Source organism: Gavia stellata, chromosome 5 (genome assembly GCF_030936135.1).
Source record: "Gavia stellata isolate bGavSte3 chromosome 5, bGavSte3.hap2, whole genome shotgun sequence".
In the NCBI taxonomy this organism is placed as follows: domain Eukaryota; kingdom Metazoa; phylum Chordata; class Aves; order Gaviiformes; family Gaviidae; genus Gavia; species Gavia stellata.
Genome location: NC_082598.1, coordinates 39899920 through 39913172, shown reverse-complemented (window position 1 = coordinate 39913172; position 13253 = coordinate 39899920).

Here is a 13253-nt window from a genome sequence, read left to right as displayed (position 1 = left end):
TGTCGGAAGGGGAGGCGAGCAGGCCCGAGCCTCCCTTGCGCACCCCAGAGGGGCACAGGCGGTCCCGCCGAGCGGGGCTTGTCCCGCCCCGAGCCTTGGCTCCGCGAAGATGAAGCCCGCGGTAGGTCCCAGCCCCGAGGGGAAAGCGAAGTGCCTGGCTTGTTTCATCCGGCTCCCAAACCGACGGATGAAGTTGGGTAAAATGCACACAGAGAAATCATGCAAGAAAATTTCCGGTAATCCTAATCAGTTAACTTGCTGAGCAGTGTTGGCAGCTTCACTTGAGAGAGTATAGCAGCTTTTTTTTGGCCCGAGAGGGAAAGATTTTGCCATGTTAGAGTAACCCAAAGAGTACCATACTTATTTGTAGTCTTCCTAACAATGACATCTCAGAGCCATCTTTGTTCAAAGTTACACCCCATTCAGAGCCCTAAATAAAACAGAGCATAGATGCTGTGTTCCAGTTATACTATGATTGAAAGTAAAAAAAAAAAAGTCAAACAGTAAAAACCAAGCCAGATTGCACACTGCTAACTAAGTAACACACTACAGCCTGCTGAAATCTCAGCTGTGCTAAAAGTTATATTCCCTGTACTATTATCTTTGCCTGATGTGAACAGCATTATTGACCATTGTTTAAATATTTAGAAAGCTTTTCAGATTGTTCTGCATCTCTTTTACACATCTTTTGCTAACAAGATTGTATGGGAACGAACTGTGGGGGCAGATCCCGGACTGCCTTGGCTGGATGCTGGCAGTCTGTTCATGTTACACTGCTCTTATTCTTTGGGAATCCCATTATGTAACTATTCAGGGAATGACATTCTGGGGTTTATGGATAAAGGTGTCTCTAGCAGGCCTTTAGGTACCTGCTGTTCTTTTTGATTTATTTCGTATCATTTTCAAGATGGTATTTCAGCTTGCTGCTACACAAATAAATTATTTTGATCCTAGGAAGTAATCACTTCATTTGCAATCAGAATGAAACCTAAAGTTTAAATAGAGCTACATTTTAAAAGTTTTTATAGTTACTAGAAAGTTATTAAAGCACTAACAATTTTTTAACATCTTCACAACACAGTAAAGCAATGAAGCAAAGACAGTTGTAGAACTTACGAACAGCTATGAAAATATAAAATAGTGTACATAAACTAAGAAGCCTATTGTTCTTCAGTGGACCCTTACAGAGCTGTGGATCAAAGCACAGGATTAAAGCCTAAAGAGAGCATAGTCTGGGATGAAAAACCCATCTAAACAGAAATACAGCATTACTGGTTTGATTTTAAACGTGTTAAAAATCTCTCAGAAACATCACAGACTGCTGTAGAAAGCAAGTTCTTTTACAGCACGTTAATAAAACCCGCCTGACAAATCATGCACAGATAACATTATTTCAATAACTGAGCGCCACGCAAGAAGTGCCTCCCCATAACTAAATCACAAAACAGGATGGAAAATACCACTCCTGCTGTGCCATCATAATATCAGCTGGTTTCACTATTTATTTCCCCAGTTCCCCAGCACTCTCATTCCATCCCTTTCCACCCCCCACCCCACCCCCCCAATTCATAGAACATCCATCATGGGATCAAAGGCTTTTATGCAAAAGAGCATTTCCACCAACTGCTCTGTATAGCAAGTTTAAAGTGTCATAACCGAAAGCTAGTAATCATAGTGCCTCAAGTCACAGTCTATCACAAGGTTTTCAAAATAAAGTGGTTAAAATCTATGATATGTTATATCTTCTGTTTACCAACAAATAAGTATTCCATTGGGACTGGGTGACTTTAAGCTTTTCCTCAATCCAGGCTGTATTTCTTTCCATCCCGTAAAAGGTCACTAATTTAAAGGTTTACTGATGAAAATCTTTTCTCCTTTCCCGACCACCTAATGATTAATATACCTCCTCTTATCTTCAAATTAAGCAGAAATCATCCTACAAGGCAATTGATTTAAAGTTCTATGTGGCACTCAGTACACTGGCAGTGAACCGACCTTATAAACACAAATGACTGAAGAGATATCCCCAATAGTGTAGAGATACAGGTCTAGATCTCACCCTGTTATGCTTCAATGGCAACGATAGCTCCTACTGACAAACAAAGGAAGTTTTTGATGTCAGCTGTAAGATTCCTTCAAAAGAATTCTCTTGATGCTGTTTTAAAATTGCATTAAAAAAAATCCAGACCCCATTCTGTTGTTCAAGTTGGTGTAATGTACATCTGTCATGCACATTCCTCTCCCGTGTCTAGACAAACCTGCTATGTTCCTCTCCAATACAGTCTGCTTCTGATGCGTGGATGTGTTTCAATACCTGTTTCCTATCTCCATTCATTAGCAGTACAAAAAGTCAGAGAGGAAGCACTACAAGAAACATGAGCTGAGACTGGGGAATAGAAAAGTGTCAATAGCAGCAACAAAAATCAGTAGCATGCTATTGTAGTTTGGTCTATTTGCCTATTGTAGAGTTAAATGTTAATGTTAAATGTTTTCTTTTCATGGAATGTCATTTCCATTCTCCTTATATTTAAATTTTTGTGTTTGATTCAAAACAATCTCCTTTGCATTCTCCTCTTAAATAGACATATAGAGGCATGCCCTAGAGTTAAAATGACAGATAAGATGGTTTGCTTTTGTTTCAACACACATAGTCTTACTAGTGAGTTTCAGTGGAATTTATATTTAATGTATATCTCAAAAAGAGAAAACATTGTTCCCCAGGTGCAACAACTCAAAAGGCTGGGGAAGTGCCATTCTGGAGTCATTCCAAAAGATGAAGGCACTGTAGCAATCTTCAGTCTTTAGTTCCTCTACAGATAGGACTCCCCCATAGTTCCTCTAATGCTTAAAAGCATGGGGGAAAAAATTTGCGTATTGATCAGTGTCTTAAATATCAAAATCCTATGTAAATACTGTAAATGAGCCTTATATGTAGAGGGAAAAAAAGAGAAGGAAAGAAAAGGCATTTCAGGATCAGTGCCACACTACTAGAACAGCTGCTCACTAATGCATTTTCTGCCAACTGAATCTTTCAATCCCATGTTTTATTACACATTTCTTATCATATTGCTTATCCACTTTGAGTAACCAGTTCTACAAAAGAGAACACTTAGCTACTGAAAAAGGATGGTGCAGTGGATTTCAGGCCGTAGTCCACTTCTCTCCTCAAACCCTCTTCTATATATAAAACATATGATTTAATGGAAACATTTAGGTGTACTGCAGTTTTACTGCTTGTGTGCATAATAACCTTCCTCATTCCTCACAAGCAGATTTAAAAACGTATCTTTTTTTGTACAGGCCCTCATTTAGTATTTTCTTATATGATCCTAGAAAAGGACCTAAGCGTGGTGGCTTGAAGATCATCAAAACCAACTGAAATCTTTTCCTTGACTTTGATCAGGCATGCTCACTGTAAAACTTAACCCATGGGAAACTGGTCTACACCAAACCTCCAGCTAGGGATCACGAAACGTAGCTTTATCCTTTCATTTTTTCTAAAAATATTGCCAGGACAAGTAACTTCAATTCAATGAGAAAGACATCACTGCTGCAAAATAATTTTCTGCAGTGCTTGACCTAGCAACCTGCACTTTTTTTATTATCTAGAAACTTCTCTTTCATTTGGTATAAAAGTTGGTCCCTCTTGAAAATTAATTAACAAGACAAGAATCCTTAGTCTTCAGCCCTTTGACACTGGTTGATATTCAGGGATTACAAGATTACTGGGATTTCTTTTTTCTCAGGTGTTCTCTTTCTAAACTGTTAAAATCAAACCTTTTGGCATCTAACATTAGAATTTCTCTATGCTACAGACTGGATGACTGCAATAGCGTAAAACCCTTACAACCCTTGCTATAATAAGGGGTTAGTATGACGCAAAAATGGACAGCACAAGGCAGCATCTCAAGAAAAGTGTCTGGATTACCCAAAGCAAATTACATATCTCTGCCCTAAATTTAGAATGGAGAAAGCCCTAACACACATTTTATTCAGCTGTCTTACATTAGGATCTTTCTCTTTACCATAGTTTTTCTTCCCTCTTGCGATGTAAGGTCTCACACAAGAACAGGTATGGAGAGAAAATTGATTTAACATCCTGTAAACTAATTAATCTCTCCATGTAGTGATGATGTTCATTGTTATAACCTCTGACTATAAACAATAAAATGACTGATTGTAAATTTATGCTGCCTCTTAACTGAAAGCTGTGCACAATCTAAACTGTGTATAACTGAAGTCATGTCCCTATATAAACAAATTTAGATTCGACAAAGCATATTATGACTTTAACAGCACACAACCACTACACATACAAACGCTTATGTTGCATACGTTCCTGCAGTAGTCTTCCAAGTGATAATCTACCAGATAAAGAATGTATTCAGAATCTTTTTCCCCCAATTATACTTATAAAAGTTTGGAATGTAACAGAACAAAACAGTCCTAAATCAATTCAAGAGACATTTCTATATAATTGCTAAAACAATGGCGGAAATAATTATTTCTGTAAAGAGATGCAGTTTCCACTAACTTTGGTCTGGCATACCTCTTCTCCACTCATATATATTCTGCTGCATTCCCCCCCTTTTTCTTCAGTGCTTCAAACCTTCTATTAAATATTTTGGCTGTTCTGGAAATTAAGAATATGCTAAACCCTTCAAATGCAAATTGCTGAAGTATTAAAACTTCAAAAAAATTGTCAAACAGTATTGAGACAAGTTCATTTCCAAGCCCAGAATAGTGTAATGTATTATTACTGATTATGATCCTCATTTTTCCTTATTATTTAATAGGTTTTCCTTAATAAATTCTTCTCCTGCTCTTTTTATGATATTACACATTTGAACACTTACTCCTCCTTACTTGTTTTAAGCTAAATAAGATCAGTTTTTCCAACTTTTCTGTATAGATTTTTATTTTCTAAAGTTCTGTTTATCCTCATAACTGTCATTTGAACAGGCCCATCTTCTTTTTTCACATAGTTGAAAATAGTTGGAGATTAGTTTAAAAACATTGAAAGACAGGTTTGCGGTTTGGGTTGTTTTTTGGTTTGGGTTTGTTCTTTTTTTCCCTTGATACACCAGGTAGTGAACTTATGGAATTTGTTGTTATGAGAAGTTGGAGGCAGACAACTGTGAGGTTTAAAAATGGATCAGACAAATTAATGGAGATTAGGATCACAAATTGATACCAAAAAAAGAAAAAAGGAAAAAAACCCCGTAGGAGTAGAGGATTACAACATTGCATACCTAATTCAATGAATGCAGATGCTGGAAAAGTGTGAAGGAAATGGACTGCAGCAGCAGACAGTCTTGTGTGCTCTCCCTAAATAGCATGTTCAATTGCAACTGTTGGAGACAGAAAACTAGATAGACAGTCTAGACAGATGGTTTGTCTGAACCAATAGCACATTTCTTATATTTTGAGGGAAAATGAATCAATTTCTCATTGATTCAGGTCCAAACCACAAAGTAAATTTGTTCTTGTCTTTTAGTCTAATGTTCAGACCACATATACTTAGTCATAACAAAAATACTTATTTTTACATATCATTATTGCACCAGAAGTCAGTCCAACAGATAGGGTTGGAAGGAAGTACACAGGAAATCCAGTCTGTAAAATATTCTTTATAACCTACAATGAAATGAATAAAGAGTGCTATTGCCATCACCATTGAAAGTAGATTTAATCATTCCATCTTAAAAAGAAAAAACTTAAACCAAACCCCATGTATCTGCTTTTTGGATAAATAGCACAGAAAAACAGTAAAGCAGCAGATTTTTTTAAAAAAAAAAAAAAAAAAAATTATAAGACAAAGCAAACCAAGAAACCTACTTACCAATTTTTGGTCAGGAAGTTACCATTACCAATAGTCTGAATTGGCACCAAGCTTAACTTGGTTACTAAGAAGGTTTTGTTCTCTGCTAAACAATTGCTTAATAAAAAACATAACAAAAAGTTATGTTTCAAAAAGTTGTATGTTTTGTGCTGAATCAAGAGTGTTATTGTTGCTATCAGACCTAAGGATACATTCTGGGCACAAAATCAGAAGGATGAGGAGCCACCATCTATAAGAATTCAAAATTCACTCCCTAACATTTTCATTTTCCAAAAGCTGCTAAAAAAAAAAAAAAAGCAATGACAAAGAATTAAAGAACAAAGGTGCATTGATATGCAGATTGCATCAGAGGCCATAAGCAATTCCTTCCTTCACTGTCTGGCCAGGAAATTTCATTTTCCTAAGCACTCAACACTGGGTGACACAGATCCTAGTTCCCTGTGATACAGTGAAAGCCATACTAATTTTTCCCCTTATCATTCATGAATTTATGTAATAAGAGACATTCTTAGACCAGTTCTTGACTGTTTCTTCCTTTCAGCACAACCTGATAATCTCTCTCCTTTGGCCAGTCTCTTGACTTTCAACACTTCAGGCTAGTCTAGGCAGCTGATGCATGCAACATGGAACCAGATCATCGCTGGGCAAAGCAGCCTTCAGCACAGCACATCCATCGTCCTTCTGGTTGCTTATCTCTTTGTAATTTGAATTTAAGCAGCTACTACTGATCTAAGAAGCGGGTGGCATGCTGGGCCTAATCTATTTTTAAAATTCCTCTCCCATCACAAACCTACAGCTATACTCCACAGGGACACTTCAACTAATCTGTCCCAGCATAAAACTCTTAAGTGCAAAGGGTAGAGCAACAGACCATTTTCAGTAGCAGGTTCCAGCTGTGGAACTCAACCTAATCTTCTCCATTGATAATGAATATAAGCCTGAGTGTATTCAAAACTAAAAACAACCCCAGCTTCTTAGTAAGACTCCCTGCAGCGATGGCATCTTCCCAGGGTAACCAGCTGAACCGGATAGAGGAGGAGGTAAAGAGACAAGCTTATAAAATAAAAAAGCTAAAATTTGCAGATATTTTATTCAAAAAGATAGGTCCCAAAATGTGGATTATTACATTAAAATAATTTTCAGAGGTGCACAGAAGTCACCTTTGCTTACCTGTTCTGCTTTAAATTTTGAATGGTCAAAAAGCCATCTTTGTCATCACCATTTTTTGGAGCCATATTTTGTTTTTCCTCACTACTAAACCCAGCAGGTTAGTCATAATTGTATTCTAGTCCCTTTATATAGCTACAGGGCCACTCACAGCCATCTCCTCTAAGCAGGCTAGAGAAAAATCTTGGTCATTACTTCCATCTTGAGATGGGACCAGGCAGGAGCAGCCCCTGTACTGGGGCAGGACGGTGGGATGAGGGAATGTGCTGGTGTTGGGTTCTGAGCTGCCCCCAGCTGCGAAGGTACAGAGGAGGCTGGACTGTCAGAGGACCTGTTGAAGCTCAGTGAACCCAAACTACATGGTGCTGCTGCTGCCTGCTACAAAGACAGTCACAAGAGAGATGATTTAAGCTATACTATAGTTTTAAAAGCATTTTTATGCTTACGAGGGATTGCAGATAGCAGACAGCTGCACCACACACTTTTTGCTCTTGGGTGACTCCTCCTAAGTCTCTAATCTCTTATAATGAAAATAGGTGTTTACTGGTGAATCTTTGGAGTTCTAGTATTCTAGCTGGTAAAATTACATACAAATTAAAATAGTCCAAAGGGATATTTGTTTCCACACAGTTCTGAAATGAGTGTTATATTCACCTGATAGGCTAATGTTTATAGCCCACAGTTTTGCACTGAAATCATCACAGCAGCTAGAGGGAATTAGGAGCAATTATTAATTGTAATTATATCCTTTTACATTTTTATAGGCTTCTTACAAATCACATTTGACTTTTATAAGTGACTTTTCCTTTTCTTGCTCTTATCCAAGTACATCGATCATCTATACAAAAAGGATAAGACTCTTTTTCACTCAAATGGGAAAGAGATGTATTCATGTACTGATAATAATAGCAAGCCAGTTAATATTCATAGGAGGTCTTGAAAAATCATTTGAGTTTTAAAACTACAGAGGAAAAGTGTATTCCTTTTTTTTTGAAACAGAACTTCAAAGTCTAGACATTACAGTACAATAGTTTCAAGGGGTTTTCATATTTATTGTGTGACCTATTGTTTAGTTAAACTTTGTAACAGACGCCTTGTTAAATAATAATGCTGAGTGCCAGTAGGAATAAAACAACTTTTTGAGTTCAATCTACTCCCAGTCAAGGTCAGAAAGAGCTGGGACTAAACTCAGTGAGTTTTCAAAAGCTTACCCTAAATATACAATATCAAAGTTCATAATTAAGAAGGCTCATTTCATCAGTCAGCTTCATGTTTGCACAGCAGTGGGAGTAATTATAACACTACTCATTCTTTCAGGTTGGCTTGAACACTTGACCTTATAAGCAAACTCCTGTTTTTCCCCCCTCCTAAGATGCAAAGCCAAACCATTTGATTTTAACAAAACAAAGCTGTCAGTTTGACATTTCAAAGCACATTTAACTGCTTTCTTTCATTAAAAAGATAGTTTATCTTAAAAATAGAAATTACAGGCTATTTCTACTAAGTTTTACCATGCAAAGCTGAAAAAAAAGAAAAGAAAAAAAAAAAAAAAGAATTTTCTGCTTGCTTGACCTTTTCTTCAGTTCATCGGTTGAACCGTATTTGTTCCAGCCTCCACATACACAGAAATCCCCAAATTCATGCAAATGCCAGGATGCCTCAAGGGCACCGTTGCCTTGATATTCCTCTTACTTCACGCCAGCATTCACTGACTCACTCACAGGGGGCCAAAGAATGTGAAATCTAAAAGGAGAATTACAATTGTTTTCAACAGTAGTCATGTGTGGGCAGACATTCAGCAAAACTAACCGCACCCGGAAAGAGTAAAACAAATGGAAGACGATCTCACCTACCTTTTGTCATCCAGAATTAAGGTTCTAGTCTAAAGCCAAAGGTCTGGTTGCCTATTACAGTCAACAAAGAGCGATACGTCACTTCCAAAGGAGAACTCATTCTCCATTTCATTGGCACTTACTTTAGGACATGCACTAAAATATGTTTTCTCTCTGTTGGTAATAGAGGGAGACTATATGCTAACTTTGAGATCCCTGAAGTTACGGAAGAGAAGTCTCACACTGAGAATCTACACTGGAAAATGCATGCATGGGGAGCCCCAATGCCATAAGGGAATGTCCAAGAAATATAGGAGGAAAGGAGGCCAGGAATTTAAGTGAGGCAAGTAATTCAATCCATGAAATTAGTCTCCAACTTGGCAATTAGGCTATCAAAATGGAGCAAAAGTAATAGTGGCATACTTGATAAAATGAGTGTTTGATTGTTGACTGACTTCATGCTTTCATTTTAGATTTGTCTTGCTCATTCTTTTTAGCTCTTTATTGAACAAAAATTGAAAGGTATGATAGATCTCTGTTTAGACATGTCAGTAGGTTTTACTGGAGAATTATCAAGTTAGTGAATGAAAAAAAGTAAATCACATTGTGATTGGCTGAAGTCAGTCTAAAGTGAAGCTAACTTCATGTTAGAAGATGGTTAGTGAATTTCCATGAGATCCACTGGTAGTTGTTATCTCAATTAAAGTTTTGCAATTTTTTTTAAACATTTGCAATACTTACAAACTGTATTTGAAACAGTTTGTTTTAACAGAGCTATTTTTACTAATTCTGAGAAACTCAGAAACTAATTCTAAGCACTTTTCATAATCAGTCACTATAAAGGCCGAGAATAAAGTATTATTTACAGCAGTAAAAGAAAGATTTTTTTTTTTTAAATTATTTTCATTATAGAGAGATTTTCCTCTCCATAGGACACAGTCAAAAACTAATTTAGCTAGACAAAAATTACATCAAGAGAGCAAAATTACATTGACTGTCAAATATAATATATAGTGCAAAGTCCTTTTCCAACTCCATCATCTGTAATATCTGTGATTCCTTGAGTTGGTGTAAAGAGTTACAGGGCCAGTCTAACTGTATGATCTCTTTCTTAGTAGTACGATATTCACACTCTACTAGCAACCAGAATACACTCAATAATCAGAAATTAAGGTTATTAGTGACCTTTTTCTGAATTATCTATAGTTAGAGCTCTTATAGTCAGGGACAATATCCATACAGGCGTCCAAGTCATACACAGAAGAGCTACTCAAAAGTTTATTTTTTCCCCTACCTGTATCTGCAGTAAACTTTTTCTCCAAATTTCCCATTCTCTGTTGTTACCTTACCTTAGTCTGGTTTACAGACTAGTATGCAGTCAAAGGCAACCTCTCAAAGCCCATAAGCTCAGCTACATGGGAAGAGCAGAAACAGAACAGAGACAGTATTTTTTTTTTCTCAGCTTTGGCCATTAGGTAAGTGCAGTTCTTTCTTTGCTTCACTACTGGGGGAGTTCTGTACAATTGTCTGTGAAGGAGAAGGCAAAATCAAGTCCTAGAGCTATTGAGATTATTTTATAGAGATTCTGTACATCAAGCTGGGGGGTGTGGCGGGGGGGGAGAAACCCAAAGTCGAGCATATGATAATATGACAAATGAATATCTACAGTGGAAATTTTGCCATCATTTGCCTAAAAAAGCTGCCAGCAGCAAGCAGTGCTGCCATAGATGCTTTGCCACAGCACTGTGTAGCTCCAATCTAGGAATTCGATGCTCAGATGTCCATTTTAGATCCTTAATGCTCTCATCTTTCCCATGGAGTGATTTCTATTAAAGTACATTGATTTTTACCCGAGATAAGTTTCCCACCAAAGACATTTGGACTGTTAAAATCCAGCAGAATAGGAATAGCATATTGCTAGATGATCTGAAATTCTCACTGAATTCTGGGATACAGTCTTGCTGTTATTAAATATGCCATAAAGAGTGCTAGGTGCTCTACAAAGTGAGAAAGTAGGCTACTGATTAAATGAAAGCAATCGCATTGTAGACACAAGCAGGGTTGGGAAAGCTTAAAACAGTTGAGGTGGAGCAAGAACCAGATAAAGGATAGATTCCAGGTCAGAAAGAAAGAAACCTTACTTTAAATTTGATCAGTATAAAGTCTTTTTAAAGAAACACTAGAGTGATTACTTTATTCCTACTGGAGTAATAATTTGATCTTAAAAAGTCTAATTTTCAAATTCTGAGATTACTTTTTCAGGGTTTAGTAGTTCCTCACAGGGAAGTTTATGCTGCAGACTTCTACAAGTGTAAATATATCTAGAAGTCTTCAATGCCTCATGATGGGGCCTCATGGGTTTGGTTTTTTTGCAGGGTGGGGTATGTGTTTTTGATGGTGGTTGGGGTTTTTTTTCCCCTCCAAAGACTACATATCAAAGAGTCTCATTTTACACCCCTACCCCCCCAAAACCCAGGCAACACCTCCTCCTGCTTTTTTGCTGCCAATCTTGTAAATTCTGAAAACTAAGAAATAATTCAGCTCTTTCTAGTTAAAGAACCTCTCTTATAGAAAAAGACTGCTTTGTAAGAGAAACTTGTTAACAATTTTGGTGATGTGATTAATGCGTTCTACATAGGTCCAGCTGACTTTCTCATGGCTCCTTTAGTATTTCAGGAATAATGCATTAAAAATATTCTGGTTAGCAAAGTGAGCAGATACTGCTCAATAAATAAAGGTTACAGTTTATCAAGGAAGAAGAAACCATATTTATAGGTTCATTTTTTTTTGCCATAAGAGAGAGCATGCCATTTTTCTTTCCTTCTTCTTGCACTGCAACTACAAGCCTTGACAACATGTGTTATTGATAATCATAACTATATGAGGATTTTCATCTTAACATTGTAAACTGCCTTGCTGGACTCTGTATGATAATAAGGATTTTTTTTTTTTTTGAGTGAACCGAGAAAGATTTCTGTAGAACTACTATGTTTTATAGAGGCTGTTAATTCCTGGAATTGATATGCATATCACATAATATACAAAAAACATATCCTAAGCCTGCCAGGTAAAGAAGTGGGCCAAAGGGTGTTTTACAAGTCTGATTTTACTGTAGGTAAAAATATGTTTATCAAATCATCTAAAGGGCTTTGTGTGAGGCTATGATGGATGAACAACATAGGTAACTTTAAGTATTAAAATCTAACATCTTTATTTTTCCTCTTTCAGACAAGGTTTAGAATACTGCTCTGCTCTCAACAAAAAGGAGAAAAGGGAAAAAAGCATCTGAGAAAAAAAAAATAAAAATACAACCACCCAACTGGGAGTTGCTAACCTATAGTTTGCTCATTGAAATCACTACAGTACTGCTTGAGGAGGTGAGAAACAGAATACTTTATAATTGTGGGTGAAATGCTTCCTAAGTTGAAAATATAGATACTTGAGACAAAGTGCATTCCTGTATGTCTTTCTCACCTCAAAGGAAGTCCTTTGATTCAAAAACACAGCTCTGATCATCACTGATCCTGGTCCAGTTATACATGACTTCATACGTCCAGATCAGCTTTTTGAAGACTACCGTGGAATGGTGTTTTCAATAACAGTCTCAGAATTTCACAAACCAGTGGAGAAGCTTGCAGAGTTTCCTTACTCACATAGCGCTATGGTAGTCCTTACACTCTGCATGTATTATGGGATGTTTTTTCAGCAAACCAGATGTGAAAACTCCCCACAAGTTGACCCCTTCCTTCTGTTGGATCCAAATTTATGGTTATAATTTAAACAGTACTGCTTTTCCTTTGTGTGACTCACAAGAATGAAATAAATGGAAACAAGACAATTGTGTTCCAGGTATTCTTTCATTTATAGCTAAATATCAATTATTTTATATAAGTGGTCTGATTTTCAGAAGTATCAGGTTTTATGAAAGCTACTAAGTTTAGTTTCTCTGAATGCAACACTTTTCTAACATTCTCTAACATTTGAGACTCAGCTTAGAAAATTCTGCCCCATACCTCTATACACATTGTCAATGCAAACAGTAAATGTCTACCTGTGGATGAGGAGATTCTGTACGTATCCACCCTAATTTTCTTGTGCAATAAATGCAAATTGCTCAACTGAATTAATAACAGAGTAGAAAGAGAGCGCCCACTGAAATACAGCTTCCACATGAGAGACCTATTCTTCAGAGGCACTATACTTTTAATCTCTATTTAAAACACTGATTGTCTCTTACAAAATTAAGAACAGATAATAATTCCACTGATTTTTTTTTCTCCTGAATTTAGCTGGTCTGCCACAATGAATTTCACAGCTGTGGTAGTATTATTTTTTTACAATGACACCATGTATGTGGCCTTCATCATTATGTAATTAATTAAGAAGTAGCACATAACCTTCTTTTTGCATTA